The sequence below is a fragment of the Stegastes partitus genome, unplaced genomic scaffold (assembly GCF_000690725.1).
Source record: "Stegastes partitus isolate 25-593 unplaced genomic scaffold, Stegastes_partitus-1.0.2 Scaffold12, whole genome shotgun sequence".
Lineage (NCBI taxonomy): Eukaryota > Metazoa > Chordata > Actinopteri > Pomacentridae > Stegastes > Stegastes partitus.
The window spans coordinates 681,179-704,502 of NW_007577743.1; the positions used below are offsets into that span (position 1 = coordinate 681,179).

General features: G+C 40.4%; 1 protein-coding gene across 2 annotated transcripts in view; it reads right to left on the reverse strand.

The window, feature by feature from the left end:
- Positions 1 to 23,324, reverse strand: part of pkig (protein kinase (cAMP-dependent, catalytic) inhibitor gamma) — a 30,106-nt gene that overhangs the window by 4,405 nt on the left and 2,377 nt on the right. Inside the window, exon 1 of one of the 2 annotated variants that reach the window (XM_008287967.1) lies at positions 6,774 to 6,953. The exons of the other annotated variant lie outside the window; for it this stretch is intronic. The gene's annotated coding sequence lies outside the window, so the exon portion shown is untranslated. Of the gene's footprint in view, positions 1 to 6,773; positions 6,954 to 23,324 lie in introns of those variants that run through there. 2 annotated transcript variants of the gene reach the window in all.

Sequence of the window (23,324 nt, forward strand, 5' to 3'; positions counted from 1 at the left end):
CTGATCAATACTGAAAGTCAGAATACAAGAAGTTGAAACCATTCAAAAAAACAAGCAGAGGCAGTGCCAGAAAGAGCCCCAGCAAAAACAAACAAAAAAGAAAGAAAAAAAAAAAGCAAATCGAGCTCCCACAAGCTATTCATTCCTCTTCTGTTTCCTGTTCTCAGTCCATATTTAACTAGGTCATGGATCCTGCCAACCACTAAAACACTATAGAGTTGGTAACTCCTCAGAGAGAAGAGGACAAAAAAAAATAGTGCTCCAGAAAAGAATCAAAAGATAAGGAAGTAGTAACAGAAAGTCATTCTCTGATGCAAAGAAAAAGAGATGGAAACCCAGAGACACTGTCAGACTGGAAATGTCGTCACAGATGCTCCTCTCCTGCAGCTTTATTCCCTAAAGGTCCCCACGCAGACTGACAGCACAGACCTCACTGCTGTTGCCCAACTGACTGCTTTACAGCCACAGACCTCGTCTCTATTAAAGCATGTAACACTTCAACCACGCCTGAAAAGCTGAGCAGCTAAGCTATGAATCTTTAAGAAACACGAGGGAGAGTTGGAGTCCTTTAGGGAAACAAGTACAAGTATGAGAGAGGAATAAAAATGAGCTGGCAGACACTGCTACAACACGGTGACCTGGGGCCAGTCCGTTCCCAAACTCGCTCCCTCACATTCTTTTAGTATCATTCAAAAGCTCCCACAATTGTTTTCTTTCTTTTGTGTACAGTATGCTGAAAAGGAAGCGCCCAGGGTCGTTCCCTGAGAGGTCACTGCAGACCAGACGTAGGCGATGCGGTTCGGGAATGTGAAAAGCTGCAGTGAAGGGCAGACTGTGAGCCCCTGTAGGTAACAGTGGTACTTCAGGAAATGTCACTGAGTTCTGGACTGCTGGCATTTCCCTGAGTGCTCCTAACAAACACAACAGCCACTCTGTATTCCCGACTGCAGATGGTGGTGTGATCCTCCAATAGATTGTCGTCGAGATAGCCCGGCTGTTCAGTCGTCAGCGAGCCAAGTGACTGCGGGAAGCCGCCGTCTCACAGGTTCATAATTACACCCAAAGTACTACCTTTTCCACAACCTGGAGATCAAACAACTGAGCCTTTCACCAACCACCGACCAGTGCTGAAGGTTTGAGGAAACATGAATCACTTTTCTGATCAATGCTGCAATTGTGATTTAAATTTGTTTTTCTGTAGCTTCTGAGTTTGAAAAAAAAAAAAGAATGTTATTAACAGTTTAGAAGTAAGTTTAGAAAAAATGCACTGTTTTATGTTTCTTTGAAAAAATGTTTGTTGAATTAAAACAGCAAAGAAGTTATTCTTCAGATATTTGCCATTATTCAAAAGACAAATCATGTATAGTAAGGATTTTGAAACTGTGATTGATTTTTTTTAAGCTGTTATTTTACAGATTTCCCCATTTTTGTTAAATTACAGATAATGCCACGTAAAATCACAGCAAAAAAAAAGCATTAATTTACATGTTAACTGTAAAAATAAACAGTCCACATTCAAAATGTTTATTTTTTCAAATGGTAATTTGTTCTTTTAAAATGTGTTATTTCACTCTTTTTGTTGTTGTTTTATTTGTATTTTTCCATATTCTTTCTGCCAGATTTTCACTCTCTCATTTACAGATTTGTTTCTTTTAACAGTGTAGATCATTTTTATTGTGGCTTTACACCTACAGCACTCCTGACAAGTGAAGTGAATAACATTGATCATGCCATTACTAGACAATATTCTGTTGGAACCTGACACGTCAGAGGTGTTTTGGTGGCACAAAGGGCACCTACACAATGTTAGGAAGAGGTATTAATGTTGTGGCTGATCAGTGTACATTAGTCCTAAACTTGACATTGCTATATTTACTGACAAAAGCTGCACCTTCGGCCACTTAGCGTATGCTGAAACTGAAACTATCAGGTGATCAGTTTGGTTGATAGAAAATAATCAGCTATTTTAATAAGCAATCAAGTTTTCAATTTAGCAAAAATGTCAATTCTCTAAATTCTAGCTTCTCAGTTTAATAGAGTGTGAACTGATTATCTTTTGGTTTTGGACTATTGGTTAGACAACACAAGACATTTTGCAGGATGAAGAAATGATCCATTTAAAAAAAAAAGAAGTGACAACTGATGATTTTATTTCCTGCTCTAATACCATTGACAGCTGTGCAGCCGCTTCAGGCAACCTTAGCTTCTCAGGCTGAATCAAAGAGCTTCATCACGACTCTGAATCTCGGATGTCTCAACTCTGAGCATTTTGAGTTTTGAGAAGCAGCAACAGCTGTGCAGAGTGAGCTTTCTTCTTCCACAAAGCCAACTCAACCAAGAGGCAGCGATACGCAGAGAGCATATTAACAGGACAAAATTCAAAATGATTCGCTACAGCAGGAATAACTGTAACAGAAACACTTATCATTATAGCTAGTGATCCACTGATATGGGCTTGTCAACAGCAGAAGCCAATATTGAGAGAGGTCACTGGCGGTAATTGGTCAATATGCAGCTTTGGAAGTAGTCTTAGCCCACTGTGAGCAGTGTATTCTTCTTCTTTCTTTGAGGTTCTTGGTGCAGCTTCACTGCGTTTTCTACCAAAGGTTGCAATGTACAGTGGTTTAACTGATTCCAAGTAGGCTGGCTCCTTTGCTGTATCCCTCCTCTTTTAGGCTGTCTTCTCATCAGCTTCTCTTTAAGGCATGGTTAAGTGATAATTTACCTTAGATTATCTCTCTACTTCACATATACAGCATATGCACAACATAATGGTGAACCGAAAGTGGTGAATTCTCAAGTTTTCAGTTTCAAAACATTCATCCATTATCTATACACCGCTTAATCCTCACTAGGGTCGTGGGGAGCTGGAGTCTATCCCAGCTGACTCAGGGTGAAGGCAGGGGACACCCTGGACAGGTCACCAGTCTATCACAGGGCTACACTTAGAGACAGACAACCAAGCACACTCACATTCACACCTACGGACAATTTACAATCACCAATTAACCTCAACATGTTTTTGGACTGTGTGGGAGGAAGCTGGAGAACCTGGAGAGAACCCACGCTGCACAGGGAGAACATGCAAACTCCACGCAGAAACATCCCGGGATGGGAACCGGCAACCTGCTTGCTGCGAGGCAACGGTGCTAACCACTGAGCCACCTTGCAGCCCAGTTTCAAAACATCATATTTTTAAATAGAATTTATTGCACCTATTGAATTATAAGACTTTTTTCATGTCTTTGAGAAGATGCTGTAATTATTTAACCACTACAATGAAATTCAAATAAAATAAACAATGCTGAAGGCCTGTTTTGTAGACTGTAAAGAAAATGTGCAAAGTTGCATAATGACTATATTATGTTGGGTTTCTTTTTTTGTTTTATGGCATTGAATAAAATACACAATTGAAGAATAAGTAAAAATGGGACAAAAAAATTGCAGAACTTATAGTGCCATTCCGATTTATCCACAGATAAATGGTCTTGTAAATGTATTGACGTCTGATGTTGTGATAAGTGCATGGTCACTTCCGTGCTGTGGTAAATGGTCTGCACTTATATAGCGCTTTTCTACCTTTGCGGCACTCAAAGCGCTTTACAATTTCTCATTCACCCATTCACACACACATTCATACACCAATGGCGACAGAGCTGCCATGCAAGGCGCTAGCCTGCCATTGGGAGCAACTTCGGGTTCAGTGTCTTGCCCAAGGACTGTGCTGCTGTTCATGCATTTATCTCAGCTCGCATGCACCACAGAAGTTGATCCATTAGCTGCCGTAGTTAGTCAAGCCCTGGTAGCTGCAGTGGACCCAACGTAGCTTCCTGTTAACTGGTAATGAGATGATACCGATTATCTCAAAAAGGCCATTAATCAGCCGACAGATTAATGGGTCTATCAGTAATTACAGCTGGAGAAATCAAAGGTCATTGTAAACTTCCCCTTGTCTCTGCTATGTAAGGCATGGCTCATTGTGTGAACTACAGGAAATATGGGAAATATACTTATTTGCTTTCCTGCCAGGAAAGCAGCTGGCTAGTTTAGTTTAGGGTAAAGGCAGGGGAAGGCCGCGTGCATGGCTCCGTCCAAAAAGAAGAAGTAGCTTTGCTCGCAACCTCCCCATAAAACTGCTAATTGCTGAATTTACACTTTGGAGTCTGCAGGAATTAAGCAAACTAAGTGTCAAATAGTGAGCTTTTAAGGATCTGTGTGGCAGATTTTGTTTCTAATATTTGCACCAAACCAAAGAAGGTATCAATGTTCTCACCTAATTCTCTGCAAAAAAAAAAAAATCATTATTTGCTATATTGTTGAATTCACTAGGAGATCAACCAAACAATCAAAAAGCACTGAGTGCATCTCCAGTACAGCAATGACCGAGCTTGTGTGCTTTCCTCTGTTTGCCTTTTTCTCCTCCACTGGCACAGTTGTTATGCGACTTATGGGAGTCTCATCTAATTGCCATTTGTTTGTTTAATTAGTCGGCTTGCCTGCACATGTGGATCAAATCCTACCATGAGATCATTAACAGGTTTCCATGGAGGGATGACGATGAGGATGTTCTGCTCTTCTGCTCTTCGCCACGTGTTCTCACTCCTCCCTGTCTGCCTGCCTGGTCGCAGCTGTGTTAGAAGAAGTTTAATGGCGCTGCATGCTAAAATCACTTTAGCTCTGATGTCCACAAAGCTAACTGGGATGATGAACTTGTTTTTGTAGCGCTGCCTCGACTGACTGAAGCAATAGAGACTGCTGCTGCTGCTGCTGCTGTTGTTGACCTGCTGTGATTTGTGTGATGCAAATTGATATGTAAAGTCTTAAAGACACAGGCGATCTGTTAAAGATACCTATGACCATCTGTAAAAAAAAAAAATAAAAAATGCAGGTTTTTGTTGATTGTGTGTTGAAAGAAAATAATCATGCTCTTTTTTAGGTCTGCAACTAGCAGTTACATTAATTTCCTTATTATTCTTTCAATTATTTTTTGTGATAAGTTGTTTAGTTTGTGAGTTCTGTCACAATTACGCAAGGTCAAATGTGTGGCTTTAATTTGCTTGTTCTGCCCAATCAACTAAAGCAGACTCATCCTACAATGATATAAAACAGCAAAAAGACACAAATTTCCACATTTCAAGCTTCAAATAGCAACTGTTTGGCATTTTTGCATTATAAATGACTCATAAATCAGCAAAGCTGCACCATGATATCCTGTCATTTGACCAATCAGTCATCTAAGGCAGGCCGACATGCACACAGAGTATATGCATATAGAGTGTGTCTTTAAAAGGACAGTATGTTTAAAAAGTTGACCTATTACACAGATTTTCACCCTGAAATGTCAACAGAACCACATTCCAGAAATTATGACTTACAGCAGCTCTTAAAGTGCGTGTCCTAGTTAAATGAAAAGGTGCCTTTATGTGAAAAGCCAGCATGTGCACGCGGAGGGAAACTCAACACAGCTGCAGCTGGAAACACTGCCACCATACAAATGTCACAGGTGTGTATTTTCACTCCAGACAATAACAGCTCAATCCTCAAAGGGAAATAGCTGCCGCTCAGCTCCTGAGCTGAACTCAGTTTAGCCTCCTTCCCTTCCTGCTCTGCACTTTATGTGTCAACTGTTTCCAATCTCTGTTAAGAGTTATTTCAGGAAAACATCCGTCTTCAAATTCTGGTAATTCCTCAACTTTGGATACACAAACAGTGTTGCGGTCCGTTGTGGATGGAAGCCAAGCAAAAGTACAGCGAGGTTCGGTTGGTGGCAGGTTTGAACATGAACAGTTACCACACTGGGCGAGGTGACATGTAACAGGAGAGGTTTTGGCATGGAGATATTAGGAACAAAAGCCTTTGAGATCACTGAGGGAATATGAGTCAGCATAGCTACTTACACCAGGCCATTAGAGAGGCAGGCTCACTACTATCCCACCGGAGCCTTTTAAGCCTGATTTGTGTGTAATAAACTCACATTATCTGCAATAAAGCACACAAAGACTGGCTTCTTTGCTGATTTTGACATCCATTAGTGCTGTCTACCCACCAGTTTCGAGTCTGTCAACTAATTTTGCAACGTTTATTGACAAGATCAAAACTCTCCAAGTGAATGAAGGTCATCTGCCTGTCGTAGCAACTCAAATTTTCTGCTGATCTTTTATACTTAGGTCTGTAAAATGTACCATATTATCAACAACATAACTCAGTTAGTTGTAAAATCATTAGTAGCTGTTAATAATCGTCATTTTTAAAGCAACAACAGCAAGCGCTTGCAGGGTTTTCTATCAGGTTTTCTATGTTATTTGCCAGTGAAATGATTATCTTTAGGTTTTGGACTGTTGGTTTGAAATGGGAAGACATCAACTTGAGGCAACTGAATTATTCTAGGAAGCAATCGTCAAATAAACAGATAATAAGTCATTAGTTTCCCACAGTCTGGGTCTAAAAATGTTTTGCTTTGTCTGACTAACAATCCAAAACTAAAGATTATTCAGTTTACAAAGATATGAAGCAGAGAAAAGAAGCAAATCTTAACAAGAGGGAATCTGGAACTGTTTGGTTGTGGCAATTCATTTTCTGCCATTGGTTAATTTGACTATTTAGCTTTGATAAAAAATTATAAACATGCTCCTCAACTTCAAATGAAATCACTATATATATATAGTTTTCTACCAGCTTTCAGTTAAAACACAGCAACTCTCACAGCCATTACAGCTCTCGTGGTCAAGCGATGCATTGAAAACAAAGCAGAAGTTAACAACAAACTATCTTACCAAAGTATTCAGAGTTGCTTCATCTGCTCTCGGGTGCCTACGAACAGACACAAACTGCTTCAGACACATTCATCCTAATCCATTCAGCCTCCAGTACTAAGTGTTACACATTAAGAGCACCATAACAGTGTTGTGCCTCAGCTCTGCTCACTGCCTCTCAGCCCCAGTCAAATGTGGTCTGGGCACTGTCTGTTCACATGATGTCAGCAGCTGCTTGCTTGACAGCGAGCCCATTTCAAACACAAGGGAGCTGTATTTCCTCGTCGGGATCAGCATTGTTGTTCTTCCCCGGTCTTCCTCTCATAAATAAATAAAAAGACCTGTTCATTCAGCTCGGGTGTATATATTTGCCCCCCATATCCTTCCTCTTCTTATGGGACCCGGGTTGGGTGCGAAGGCCTAATTTCCCCTGGTGAAGTGAATATTGCAACTTGGCAAATAGCTCGCTTCTGCTCTTCTGCAGTCAGCCATTTACAGAAGCAGTGTGAAAACTTTGCCTGCTGGGAAGACAAGCAGACACAAATCTCCGAAACTCAAAAGAGGTTTCCAGCAACCACGGCTCTTTCCTCTCTCTCACTGGCACTTTAAAGTCTCACGCTTACTATTAAGTCACAGCAGAAGTCTCCATCTTCTCTGTCAGACATGCAGAATTATCACTGATAACACTGGATACTCAATGCAATTTTCCATCTCCTTTTCACCGAGGGGAGATACCGAGAATGATCACTGCCACTCTCGCATAATTGCCATCCTAAATGAACGTGCTGAGCTCCTGCGCCTGAAGGCATTATGAATCAGCCGAGGAACAGGAGATAAGAAGCCTGACCAACGCTATTAGCATCAGCTACTGTGGAAAAGTCTTGAGTGAACTAATGAATAAAACAAAAGGAGCTGGGCAAGGCTGCTTCTTCAGAAAGCTCCAGCCAAATCAAAAATCAATCTAGCTTGGACAGATTATCTCGGCAGGCGTGCGGACGGACAGCTAAGTTGTGGCTCCCCACTTCACAACTCGGAGCACTTCAGAGATCAATTCTCAGCATTTGCCTCTCAGGAGAAATCAGTGCTGGAGAGAAACATACATATGAACGGCTTTGAGACATGAAAAAAACGAATTAAATCCACTGCCACACTGACAGCTGGCAAGTTCAGCACGGCCGATCCTGCAGACGACTACTTTCAAATAATATGTGAATTATTTTCTATATTAATTATTTAATGCACTTGTTGTCTGTTAAGTTGCAACAAGACAAGAAACGAAAACTGATTTCATAAAAGTTAAGACTTTTAATTGCAGTGATGTAAAGCAGAGAAAAAGCAGCAAAACCCTCGCATCTAAAAAGCTAGAGTCAGTGATTTTTTTTGTTGTTGCCACTTCTGCTTGGTAAAAGGAGTAACTCTCACATCAACTCTCACACTACTACTCTCACAGTAGTTGTTAACTGACTTTCTGAAGTCATTTGAAGACATCTGATCATTAAAATGCTTATATTCTGGGGGCAAACAAATAGGCAAGTGGATAGGGAGCATAACACATGGGGGTAAATTCTCTGTGCTGGTTGGCCTGGACCACCTACTGCATGTCTTTCCCCTCCCCCCATTTTCACCACAAAAAGCATAAAATGGCCCAAAAATGCTTATTATTTCTGAGGAGGGACAACTAAAATATAGCACACAATGCAACTGCTTTTTTTGGTCAAACTACCAAGACCTTAAAACCTAAAACTGTTTGGACATTTGAATGAATGATTTGGTTTTATTAAACAATATGCCAATATGATTTTTTTTTCCCAATATCAATTAATACAGCTGATAAGAATGTCCCTCACAAGAAATTGATATTCTTTATCTTTTCTATCCTATTCAGTTTACTTTCATAGAAGACAAAGAAAACTTAAAATTATTCAGATTGAAGAAGTGAGTTTAGCCACTTTTGTTTAAAAAAATCCTTGAGTAAATACTCAATAACTAAAACACCTATACCACGAATATTTTTAAAGTTAAAGCCCTTGAAGTACATAGGGCTGGGTCAAAATGTCACTTTTCATAGTCAGCGTTTTTTTTTTTTTTTTTTAGCTCAGCCCTACTTACAGAAAACACATCCAGGGTACCGTTGCTTGTTTCTATAACTTGATGTCATAGACTTAGATTGTGACACCTGTAGTGGATATAAAATGATTTGGGTGCGGTTTTAAACAGAGGTCAAATGTAATTTTTATCTCAAAAAAATGTCACATGTCTATCTCCTGTAAGTATGTCATTATGAGGTCTCAAAAATGCTGGAAACATGTCACACATTTTGCATGGCTTCTTTAATTGCACTACAGCTATTGTACACAACAATCAACTGATTCTAAGAGGGTCTGAATGACTTTAAGGGATGACCCAGAAATCAACCAAAGTAAAAATCATGTTTATAAAATAAAAGCATCAGCTGGTTTTCCCCAAAAAAGGCCTACTCATTCTTCCTTTCACTGGGAGCAGGGACGGACTGTCTAGGGGTGCATTGGCTAATAGGGAATTAAAAGGTCAGGGATGCAGCGAGGTACTAAAGCAACATGAGCCTTAGTGGTCACAAAAATCAATTATAAACTTTAAGACAACCTGTGTGGTCAGGTGTCTCTGTACAGAAGGTCTTCTTGACTTTGTTCTGCAAGGTACCAGGATCAGAGTGGCAGGTGGGCTGCTATTAAACAGTGATATGCCATCTGTCCTCTGAATGTGAGGTCACAAGATTTCGTCTTCTTCACACAGAAAATCAGTTCATGTTAGCTACATGTTAAGTAATGCAAGACAAACTTCACAGCCATTGGGAAGAAGAGCTAAAACAAACCAGGCTAATGTCATCACACGCTGGATTTATTTAAAACCTTTTGTTGCAGGCAGCTTTTCGGATTAAAAAAGAATGATGGTTGCCTTTTGGAGGTTGCTTGCAGGTGAAGAAAATAGCTTTTTACGACACGAGCACAAACCTGGGAGTGTATACTCTGCTCTTATTCAAACAGCAACACAGCACAGAAATATTCAAATGCAACACAACAATGTGACGTTGTCCACCTTGTGTTGCCCTTTCATGACACTGTCGGATTCACAATGTAACATCTAAGTTAAAAGAAAAATAAGATCAAAATTGATGCAGGAGCATCACCTTGTTTGTCAAAAGCTGGCACCCTTGTTACCCACAATGCAATTAGGCTTCCAACAGCCCATAATGGACTCAAGTATGTTATACTAGTAATGGATGGGGATATATTATTATAATTATTCAAGAGCAAGGCCATCCAGTTTGAGAGCACTATTTTATGTTTTCACATTCAAATATTGTAAGCCTTAAAGCTTTGCCCCAACTCATACACAGATTTACTGCAGTTTGCACAGAAAACCTTTTCTTTGCTCGTTATTTCTGCAAAACTGTTCCTCTTTGATTTTTGTGCAACAGGTTACAACTCGATAGCTGTGCAGTTCGGGTACATGCCAAAGTGGCAGCATGACATATGGTAAAGGTCCAGCTACCTGGGAATCGAACCAGGAACTTGCTCCTTGGGGACTGTACCCAGAGTCCTAACTGCTCAGCTACTGCCTCAGAACCTGTTACACCACAGTGTGAAAGCAGGAGCAGAGATCAAAGAGAAGAAGTTTCGCGAGGATACAGAAGCAACTTCAGCACGGGAGGAAGAGTTTCGCAGGAGCACAGGAAATTTGCGCAAGCAGTAGTCTATCTGAGCGCAGTCTTGAGCAAGAGCAGAGCAAATCTGTAAGCGAGCAGGGAGGGATTGCATTAGAATATCTAAACATAAAAACAACCAAACGTGTTCTCAAATTGAAAGATCACACTCTTAAGGATAGTAATATAGCCCCACAGTAATGGTTAAATGAGCTGCTAGCATTAAACAAAGGTCTGGTAAGATTACTTCGTTCCCACTTTACACCTCCAGATTTTTTTCATTTTTTAACTTGTTCTCAGGTCCATCTGATGCTGATTTAGGGACACAATTTCTTCACACAACCCCCTACGGAGCGACAAAATACTTAATTCAGTTTATACTACCCAAGAAGATGTGGAAAATCAGCAGAGTTCCCCTTTAACTAGCCAGCTTCAGTGCCATGTAGCTGAGGCTGAGCTGGAGTGGTTACATCATGTTACACTTGGTTGGTGCACTAACTTCCTGGAATCACCGCTGGTTGCCTGGATACCTCCCAGTGACGACAAGACTCCAGGAAGCTCAACGGCTCCTGACTGCAGCTTCACACAGAACAGATGGGCAAACCTCTCATCTAACTCTCACCAACATCTCCCAAAAATGTGGACCTTCTCCTTAAAAATAAATGTGTTAAATTGTATCACCTCGTCCATTTATTACTCGAGTTATGTCATCAAGCCTCACTGGTTACTACAGCTGAAAAGCAGAGGTAACAAATGCTTTAAAAAAAAATCATTTATATAAGAGTTTTTTTTTTTTTCTGGATATGTATAATTAAAGCAGACAGATCTCCTCCAACTCAGCACAAACTAGGAACCCAAAATGTCAGCGCACAAGTGCACTCTTAAACTGATTTTGTTAATCTACTAAGTCTTGTCATCTGTTAAACAGATGGCAGGATTGTGTAACAAACAACAGTGAAGAGACAGACAATGCCTCTACTACAGGCCGTGTTCTTTTTTTTTTGTTAGCACAGCTCACTTAGCAACAGCTGGGTCAATCAATACCCATTCTTGAGGCGCGAGAGCATCACAATATTGCTATGCCTTCACACAATGCAGAACCACAGCAAAAACAACAGGATCACATATACGATCCAGGATCAAATATCCATCTCCGGAGGTAAGTAAAGCTAATGTTACCAGAGGTATTAAATGTACGGTGTCCTGCATGTGTGCTTTCCTGTGGCCCAAAAACTGTGATCAATCAATGACTCACAGGCGGCAGAGAGAAGTGGCAAGACAGCCAGACATATGAGACTGAGTCTGCTGTAGCTGCACACCCAGCCTCAGGCTATAGGGATTCCCCTGGTTTGTTTTTGTTTGTGTGTGAAGGATGGGTGTGACTTATTCTCATCAACCACCCATGATTCACAGCTGAGTCAGGAGCAGGTGCTTCAACTGGACTCCAAAATGAGGCCATGATTACAGCCCCCTCAAAGAAAAAAAAAAGAAAAAAGAAACATTCTCACATCTCCATTTCCAAATGGTGCTGCAACTGTTCATTTCATTCTTGAGACTCTTCGCAGGCAGTGTTGTCACAAAAACAAATGTGTCAGAAGAAACAGATTCCGTAATGAGTGAGCATCACAAACAAGCACAGGCAGCACTCACATCTCACCATGAAAAGCAATTAAAAGGACTATTGTTCCTTCAGACAGACATCTCTGAGCGGTTACTCTAGTTTACTTAACAAGCCAAAATCATATTTGACTTAGTAAAGCACCTCTAAGGAATACAGTCGGTTAAAAACACGACTGTAACTCAGTCGACAATATTCTATAATATATGTGGGTGACTCTGCTGTGTATACTGACAGCCCTTAAAAAAACATGAAAAAAAAATCAGTATCAGAAAAATATTGTTACAAAGGTTGTGTAAACACCAAACAGCCACATTAAAACCAGATGCCTAATATTGTATGGCTTCTCCAGCTCCAGGTCTGGACTGGAAGTTGCAAGGTGGGCCTCTGGGGATTGTACTTGTTTTTCTAGCACATCCTACAGATGTTCGATCCGATTTAGATTTGGGGAATTTGGATGCCAAATCAAAACTTTAAAGTCTTTGTTCTTCAAATCAATCCTGAATGATGTTTGCAGTGTGGCACAGAGCATCATCAGATCATAGCACTGCCATAAAGGGGTGTACGTGGTCTGCAACAATGGCTGCGTTCCAGTATAAATACTATCATACTACATAGGATGCAAGAAAAGAGTTAAACATTGCCGAATACATAGTATATCAAATGTAGTATGCCAAAAAATACTCAGCTGTCCTATCAGATCCCTTTGAAGCATACAAGCGAGCATGCTTTCCTGACCATTCTCACCCACACTCCTCTGCACAGTTACGTCACAGTGTTACATGACAGTATAAAGAAGTTTGAGCTGCCGAGAGACAAAGTTTGAGGCATATTAGTAGGATTAGCTAGTACGTTCTAAATATATACTGCAGGAAACAGTACACGCTTTGCAAGAGCAGTTGCAGCATGAAAAGTATGAAAAAGTAAGAGTATGTAATTTGTAACGCAGCCAACATTTACGTAGGTGTCAAAATAACATCCATGCCAGAAACTAAGGTTTCCTATCAAAACACTGCTCAGAGCATCACGCAGCCTTGCCATCTTCTCATAGTCCATCCTGCAGCCATCTGTCCCCAGGTGACCAACGCAAATCTCCGTGCTGTCTGTGTGGTGTAAAAGAAAGCATGATTCATCGGACCGCGCCACTGTTTTCCTTGCTCCATGGTAAATGGTAAATGGTCTAAACTTATATAGCTCCTTTCTACCTTAGTGGTACTCAAAGTGCTTTACAAGGTTTTCCTCATTCACCCATTCACACACATATTCAAAATACACTAATGGCAACAGAGCTGCCATGCAAGGTGCTTGCCTGCCATTGGGAGCAACTTCAGGTTGAGTGTCTTGCCCAAGGACACTTCTACTGTGAAGGGGCAGACTGCCACACTTGCGATCAGAGGACAACCCGCTCCACCACCTGAGCCACAGCCACCCATGGTCCAGTTAAGATGCTTATGTTCTCATAGAAAGTGCTTTTGGTGGTGGGAAGGAGTCGACATGGACACTCGGATCACAAGTGCCAGCCTGCACTCCCCACCAAAATCTGTAAGCCTTGGACAGTCATGGCATCTTCTTTGGTTTACCAGCTGTCTTTCTGCGGACTACTTCTGATAACTGCTGCATACCAGGAACACCCCACAAGAACTTTGTGGAACAAGAACCTGCAGTTCTGGAGACGCACTGATCCGGCTGTCTAGTCATCACAATGTGGCCCGTGTCACAGTCTCTCAGATCCTGCCCTTTTTTCCTGCTTCCCACACATCAACGACAACCACTGACTGTTCACTTGCTATCCAACATGTCCCTTCCCTTGACATGTGCCACCTTAACGAGACAATCAATGTTGTTCACTTCAGCTGTCTGTGGTTTTAATGTTGTGGCTGATCAGTAGATTTTGTGTCTGTTCTTTTCTGGGTATATTCTATTCAGCTCTTTAAATGTGAAAATGTGTGTTTTTCTCTGTTTCATATAATTTTATTTTAAAAAATCTCTTTGGGTTTTGGATCATTAACTGGATGTTGAAGATGTTGTGTTGATTATGATCAACCAAAGGATGACCTATTAACTGAGAAAACAATCTGCAAAGAATCACTAAAGAAAGTACTGTACAAATGCTAAATTAAACACACTTTTATGTTTAATGAAGTGACACACATTTTGATTGGTACGAAAACTTACATTAAGAAATCATGTTGCTTTTCATAATATTAAAACTAAAAAAATAACAACATGGCTTGTTGGTAGACTTGAATTTATGAATTTATTCCAATAAGTTAAAGACAATAAGCGGATTAACCAGTTAGTCAATCAACTGAAAAGTTAACTGGCCTCAGCTACAATTTTGATTATCATCTGTTGCCTAGTAGCAGAAATGCCAACAATTTCCTAGATTCAGCCTCATTTTCTCTGGTCGATGTAGTCGTTAACTGAATATCTTTGGGTTTGGTGTCGTGTTGAGAAAATCCTGGCAGCCGCATATGTCACTTTACGCTCTGGAAGCTTAGATTAGAGCTGGGACAAATTCATTATTGATATCTCCTTCTGAGCTAATTTGTTGATTATTTTCGCCATTAACTGATTAATAGTTTGGCCTATAAACACAGAAAATTGTGGGAAAAAAATCTCTCCTATAGGTCAGAGTAATGTCCTCAAGTGTCTTGCTTTGTCCGACTACCAATCCAACACCACAGAAGGTGCAACTGAGTAATCTTTGGTGTCTGACCTTAAAAATGATTGATACGAGTATTTATTACATGGTAATGTGTCAAATTCAAAGGCAGTAAAGCCTAAACAATTACTACTTCAACTGATTAGATAATTAAGAGAAAATAGGCAACAATTGATAAATCATAACAGCTGTTTACTGAAAAGATGAGAGAATTTGTTGTTTTGTTTTCTATTTTATCTCATTTCAATTTTGCTTCCTTGGTCAAAATAAATTTGACTTTAAAGTGAATGTTATTATCAGCTGCATGATAAAATATTGCAGGATTGTGTGATGACAATTCCTATCAAATTTCATATTTACATTTTCCAAGTCCAAAAGATAAAAGACTAGCAGCAAACCTTGACGACTGAGAAGATGGGACTTGGGAATTTTAGGACATTTCAGGTACAGACAAATTTATGTCAGTGAAATATTCAATTACTTCCACAGCTCAGGCTAGACTCTTCGCCCCATTCCCATAATTCCTCAGGTGTCATCGAATGTGCTTTCTATTTCCGTAACACAGTGATGTGTGGCGGGTAACTGCTCTGTGATTTTCCTCCCACTGTCCATTCTATCTATTCTAATTCTACTGCAAGGTTGCCCATTTCTATTTCCGTCCACACATTTACCAACACGAGACCTCAGCAGGAAGCAGGTGGTTTGTTTGCCTGTGTTGTTTATGCCCTCTCTTTTCCCAGGCTCTCTGCGCACACACTGAAGGCTGAACGAGACCCTTGAGCAGACGAGGAGGAGGGGGAGGAGGAGGAGGAGGAGGAGGACGAAGCAAGGACAAGCGGGAGGTGAGGGGACAGGAGAGGAGAGAGCAACGGAGGTACGGAGGGGAAATGAGAAGACAATGAGCGCAAGGATGAGGACAGGATAAAAGGCAGATGAGGACAAGGAAAGGATGGAAAAAAGCATGACGAAAGGAAAAGGAGGGGAGGATGAGAGCTGCAGAGAAGGAATGCATGTTTATTGTGCTTTCTAAATAAAGAAATAATCCCTCACAGGCTCCAGTGTTTACTTTTTTTTCTCTTCTCTTTTTTTTGAGAACTTGAGAAATGCAATACATCCTCCTCAGCTGTGCTGCAGCGCGCAACCATTTAGCCAATATGTAGCAGAACATGGGATTGGATTGTGGGCTACTTCTCTCTGCACCACCTGTTAAGAGGGATTTCACCCACAACCCCCCTCGTCCTCCCTCTCTAACAAAATCACACAACACCGAAAACCACACTCAGCCTCAACTCAACAATTCAGGAAATGTGATTAGGCTAGCCACAACCGCTCTTTGTGCTGCATTTCAAATAATTCTCAAGAAAGCCAAGTCGCCCCTCTCACCTGTCCCGATGGCTGCGGTGCGTCCGAGCTTTGCCGAGTAATTCCACTCAGCTGCATCATAACACTTTTCTCCCACAAGTCTGGGAGGATGTGGGCGTCATGTGATTCGATTTGCTGAGTTGACGGGGATACAAAGGCGCATATGTAACCCTCCCTGTGAGCAAACACACACACACACACAATACAAGAGCAGAGGCAACCATTGCACTTTTCTATAGATCTGATAATAAAACTGCCATTCATGTTGTTATACTGGACAAACAGCTACAGTTTCTCCATTGTGTGCAAGATACTAAATTTTCTGCGAAACTAATGCAGTCAACAGTTTTTACTCAAGTAAAATCCTCAGCTAAAAATATTTAGAATTAAAAGCAAATATTCTGCATAACATTATCCCCAGTCAAGGCTATGTGAGACTACCATTTTAATTTTATTACCAATCTATTGATGCATGTCTCTCATTTTAGCTGGTTGAGGTTGAGCCCAAAATTATTCATGCCAAGTTTTGATTCATAGTGGATTTTCAGTCAACCAATATTTTTCTTCTTACTAGAAACAGCATAAAGAAGCAACATTGCAGTGGGACACTGTGTTAGCAACATTAATGATCAATTTTAACTATTTTTATGTTTTTCATGTCCAGGTTTTTTGTAAAATACAACTTTTAAATTATTCCAAATGTTCCATGCTCCACAGCATTCTAACACACCACAAACTATGAACAGCTGATACAGTAGTTCTTCAGTCAGTTACTAGTCAAGTCTAAGCCACGGCTAAAACCATGGGAGCTTAGCAAGCTGCTATTAGGTTCCTGAGAGAGAGCTCAGCTTTGCGGCTGCTCACATGCTGAAGAAATGCCATGAAGCCATATCCGAGGGCCACAGCGCAAAGCATCATCAAAAAGTACAAGGAGTTCCACACTGTGAAAAACTTCAAGAGCGTGGTAGTAAGACAAAAGTGACCCCGGCACCGGCAAGAATGGTAGAGGTCAAGAAGAATCTAAGGGTCACCATCCTGGCGAGTCTAAGCAGTTTTGGTGGCAACATCTTAATCAGACGCTTCAGCAGACGCTGAACAAGGCTGGTTTCCATGGACACAGATCAAGGACGACTCCACTTCTCCAAGACAGACACACAAAAGCTTACCTGGACAAAGAGTGGAAAGGTTCTGGTTATTGGTTCTGTGGTCGGATAAGAATCCAGTTGTTTGCACACAGAGAGAAGAAGCACTCAACCTCAAGAATGCCCTCCACAGTCAAACGTGGTGGGAACGTAATTCTTTGAGAGTGTTTTACAATCAATGATCCAGGCAACCTTGTCAAAGTAAACGGCATCATGAGAAAAGTTTCTGCAGGAAAAAGTATCAGACAGTCTGTAGAAAAACTTCCAACAAGACAATGATCTGAAACACTGAGCCAGAGTATTCAAGAAATGGTTTACAGTGAAGGTTCTGAACATGTTCGGACCTGAATCCCATCAAGAATCTGTGGAAGAAGTGAAGACCAGAGTGACGGCAAAGAAGTCTTCAATCTCAAAGCTTTTTAAGAAAAATGTTTACAAAAAAAACACAAAACATCAAAATCGATAAAATTATTAAAATCTCCCACGTAATGTCGTTGTCTTTCGTCACCTATTGATGTCGTTTCCAGCCATAAGGAACCCATTGGTTAAATAAAAAACTCACTGTAAATTAAAATCTGGCATGGATGTGAATAATTTTGGGCTGCACTGCTAGGTGCATTAATCCAGTAGTTTAGCCTCTACACAAGGTCACAGCATACATCGAAGCAATGTTCTGCCTCACAAATTTATATTAATTTGATGTGACAAGGTGCCCCAAGTACAAACTGTCTTTGTAAAGGGTCGCAAGCCCAAAAAGTTGGTGATTTGATCTTAAGAAAGTACTGTATTTTTTAAGGTTGTGCAATGTTTTGTGTGTCATCCTGTGCTACCTCCCCTTCTTGGCAGTTTGGAACAGAGATTCTTAATCTCAATGAGCCTGTTCCTGACTAAATAACACCTGAAGAGAAGCTACAAACTAGAGCTGTTAGAATGGAGTACAAAGACATCTCCCTCTGAAATGTAGTAGAGTAAAAGTTTAAAATGCATGAGTAAAAACATTATTTCACAGTAATAATAAAATGCACTATTAACCTACTATTTGATGAATTATCTGCTTCTTGAGCAACAGATTGGGAAAAGGACAAACTCTTAATACATCACTGTCAAGTGAATTTTAAATACTCTTAGAATTTTCCTTTCTAGTTCCTGTGAGTGGCCTCTTGTCAACATAACTCACGGCTTCCTCTCTTCAGGGATTTCAGATTAAAAAAAAAAAAACTTTCGGAAAACAATAAAGTATCTTAAAGCAAACTGAGTCTGAGAATTATCAAAGTGGAACAAAATAAAAAGCATAAAGCGAGATCACGAGCCTCGGATTCCCTGTCAAACAGCAAAGTTGTTCCTTTTACCCTCAAGGATTTTTCTGTCTCATCGCTTTAACAGTTCAGCGGTTTTAGCACTTTATTCACATCACATGGAATCTGAAATGGGCCACTCCATCAAAAATAATTAAAGCTCTTTTTCATTTTTTCATGAAGAGAGATTCTCATCAAATCATCTTTCACCGACCTGCTGGGACAAAAAAAAAAAGAGGACTTGTCTACTTTACTTCCAAACCAGTTCACATGGATGAGAATCCACTTACATAATAAGGCTTGATTAAAAATTTTCCTCCCTAACAAATTCCAAACTGTGTTTATTCAACACCTTCGTCCTCGTTGTGAAATCTATAACGATGCTGAAGTAAGAGGGTGCGACTCAACTTTGCTACATTAAATCAAGTTAATGCTGAAAAGCTGATGTACTGCTACTTTGAAGAGTAACCTCGTCGAACTGTGTCATTCATCAGGAGGACAGAACACGTGGAAAAAGATTTGGGTCTTGTGAATGTAGCATCTATTCATCCATTTTCCCATAGATGTTGTGTGCTGGGTGGCAGACACCTGTGGCCTTTTTCAGCACAATGAGCCCATTTGCTGCTTTGTCAGGACCCTTTTGAACAAACTGCATTCACTTTAGTGTCTTTTTTTTTTTTAAAACATGCAGGCCGGTGTGGTAAATCGTTGAAACTCTGTGAACATCAGGAATAGATGCCATGAGATCACGGACACACAACAAGAGGTTTGCCTTTACACTTGTGCTTTCTGTTGTGAAAGGGTGGATTTTAACCAAAACCATGATCTTTTCCTAACCAAACAGCAAGTGAAAATAAATCTTAAGTCAAAGAATAAAGCAAAACTAAAACATAATGATCCAACATGGGACACAAACCTCACTCTCCTTGGTGAAAGTCCTGTGTTTTACTGGGTCAATAGACTATTTCTTCTAGCAATTTTTTTTAGCAAGAAGGCAAACCACCAAACATTTAAGTGACACTCCACCCAAAATCTACCCTGTGAGTGTGACACACTTGTTCCCTTTGAGCACAATAACATGTAGTGTGATTCTCTGCAGAGAATGAAGGTTGAGGTCAGCTTGCTTTCATAGTGGTTACTGTAGATTTCAGTGCTGACCCAGTTTAACATAAAAAATCCTTCTCAGACTGTGCCTTCAGAATAGTTAGTATGCTCACTGTGTCCCCAACACTGATAGTTTTGCCCACATATGGCTAAGGAGATGCCTCCATCTCAGTCCCTACATACGACCCCGGTGACCCTGCAAGATGTTTATTTGCGGCTGTGGTCGCTGAAGCATCCACCTCCTGCTCTTACATTACTCAGAACTGGTCTGTTCCAGACTGTTTCTTAGCTCAGCTGCTTCTTTAAAATGGAAGCTGTTCTCTGTAAAGAAGCAATCTACCTTTTGACTCCATAGGGAACAAGTGTTTTAGAAAAACATGTACAGTATTGCTTTTTAAATAATCTTTACATTGCTTTTAAGGGGCTAGGATTTATATTTTATATCAAGTGACAATGTAAAAACAACGTGACCATGAACGGGGTTACTTGTAATGAATAATCCACTAAGACTTATCATCAGAATCAGCAGCTCCACTTGGCTTTATGAAGCTTTATAATAGTGAGCTTCTTCTCAGCTGTGTTCCTACATCTCTACTGTTCTGGTTTACTCTCACCGCATCACTTTAGGCAGCTGCAGCAGTTTTCTGTGAAAAACCTCTAAGAACTCCCTGTACACTATCTGCTCATCACCAAACAACTGACAGATATAGTTAGAGACTAGCTAGCTGGTGAACATAGCAGGGGTTGACCAATATGTTTCTCAGTCCTGATACTGATTATGCTTATTAACAATCAAGGAAACCAGTAACAAATATTCCTATTCTTACATTTGCAGTAAAAATGAATTTACATGACTGTTGATTGTAAAAGAAACAGGACAAAACTATGTATAATGCCCACAGTTTTCATTTATTGTTAATATTTTTTAAAGTGTGTGACCACAACATTATATTGTTTGACTGTATTTTCTAGTTAAATGGTGCAAAGTAGCATATATTTAATATCAGGAATCTTACAAAAAGTTATACTCATAACTGAACAAATGTCAATCAGATAATCAGCCTCAGTAGTTGGCAAAAATTGAATTCAGAGAGAAAAAGTGTGAATGTAGGACTGAGGGTGGAATTGGGGTTCCTTGTTGGTGTCTGTTTGGGGTACATGCATTTACACAAATAATTTTCGGTACGGGCCTTTCTGTTTAGCACGTGTGTGTGTACCGAATGATTACAGCCATTGCACACATTAAACTCAGTTTGAAACTTTGCATTTCCCTCCTCGTAGTTATGGCAAACCAGATCAACCGGAACATGAAGACCCCCACTATCATGAAAGGCTGCCGTTTGGGAACACTCAAGTTTCTCAGTTAACTACAATGACGATGGACAAAGACAGGTGGATCAGACAAAAACTAAATATCACCATTGTTCAATTGTGATTAGGTACATAAATGACTGTATGCTGAACTTGCTAATTCATTTAAGATGTGAACATCAGCGGTACAAGAAAATCAGTGTCGTGCAAACTCTGCTCTCTGCGTCATTTAAGCAAACCTCTTTTAAATATGAAGCCGAAAGCTGCAGTACAGTTTAAGCGCAGATCATTTTATAAATAATTCACCTGAACAGATTGTTATTAAATTATTTGGGAATGTTTATCTTGATTTGTTAATTTTATTTCTTTATTAGTAGTTTGCAGCCAGTTGCTGCATTATTGATAGAATTTTTTTTAAACAAGACAGCCATCATTTGATCAGTAAACCAGTGGTTAATAAGAAACAAAAAATAAAAAAGAACCATTGTAATGGGTGTATTTCTTGTTTTCGCTGTAAGAACATACTGAACTGTGATTTTGTGTACAGTTACTCCCCTACTGCAGCTCTATGCAAAGTGAAGACTACAGGAATTCAACCACTACAGAGGCTACGAAGACATGCTTGTGCACAGTCCTGCAACTAGACAGCAGTGCGCCATCCCTCGCCAATGACGCTGTGTGTAAGTCAAATGCCGGCTGAAAGATTGACTTGAACAGGAAAGGGTAAAGGGCCTTTTCGCTATAATGAAAAATGCATGACTTTATAAGCACTGCTTGTGAGTGCTGGTACAACCGGCCTACCAGTATTGCTCTCTGAAGTCAATCCATCATGTTTAATCACTCCACTATGACTTCTGTTTTTTCCACGTCAGAGCCAAAAGCAAAATGAGGAATGACAACGCAAAAAGTAGCAAGAGTAGCCTACATTTGTGGGCGTTCCACATATTTTTTCCTCCCCACAAGAGGCAGCAGACAGCCGCAACAGGTAGAAAAGTGCACCACAGCAGCGTAGCACACTGGAGTCTTTACATTCATCAGGTGTCCAGAAACAAACTCCAGATGAATTACTATGATGCTCTTCAACTGCCAGACACCTAACTAAGAAAGCCTGTGCTAACAAGTTTGCCACATCAATTTAGAAAGCGATGACATATGAATATTAAGCTCACATTTTAGTTTCAGACTACATTAGTTTTAAGATTAAAAACTCCTCAATACCTCCATCTGCCTGTTGGGCCTGTCGGTGAAAATAACAGTACTGTACAAACTTGCACCACATTGGCTGGAACAGTTTTCAGTACATGCGACCATCACACACACACTGTGGCTATTTATAGCATCACTGTTGTTGAGTCTTCACATGTACCTGTAAACCATCACCGGCGATATCTCCATCACCACTATTAAGCAGAAAGATAATCAATGATTTAGTTTATAGCACTGCTGGCAAAATAGGACTGTGGAAGCTTGACAGAACAATGGATGACATGAAAAGGGCAGTAAATGATTTCAAGTAAACAGTGTGCATGCGGATCTTAAGAATTCCTCTAGAATAGTAGGATTTTTGTGCATATGAATGGCTCTACATATTAAAGTCAATTTCTAAACCAAGACAAGAGAGAAACTGGACCACTATATCGACAAACTGTGCAAGAAATTGCAAAGTAAAGGGGAGTTTGCTTCTTGAAGGCAGAGTCTCACAGTGATCTGCAGTATACCAGAAGGATCTGTCACATGAAACACTAAAGGCAGGGGTGATGGCACTCATTTTTTCCTCATGGGGAAGTCAGAAAGCTAAAAACAGAGGCGCTTAAGGCCGCTGTGCGCCAGGCAAAGAATGCGGTTGGAGGTCAGCGCAGTTGGACTGACAAATCCCTCTCTACCAAATATGTACACATCGAACCCATGATTACACTGATGGAGGCGTACAAAAACAGGCCTTGAACAGTGTGTTCATCGAGTATTAAAGCACTGCTTCACTCTTGAAGACTTGCACTGTTGTTTTCTGATCCCCGCTATCTTAAAAGGTCTCTGAGCAGGCGACTGATTGTGGACACAATCTCACAGAAATCTAGAAGGCATATGAACCAGTTCTGAGAATAGATTGCTATATTTAGTAGCATGTAGTGTCATGTCCTTACTGCAAAAAAGCCTTGAATGTTGCTGCTTCAGATTGCCATTAAAGGATAGTGCTCTCCCACTATGAATGACATGATGTATATGCACTACAACATATTGAGGGAAAACTGGTTTAACCTTCAGTGGGGCAGCAAGTGGAATACAGACAAAGCTGTGTGGAAGGAAGAAGAGAAATCTGATGACCACTTACAGAAAAATAACGGACAGAAACAACCACATAGTCACCATCCCACCCCCGCTGTGTGCGCTTAATG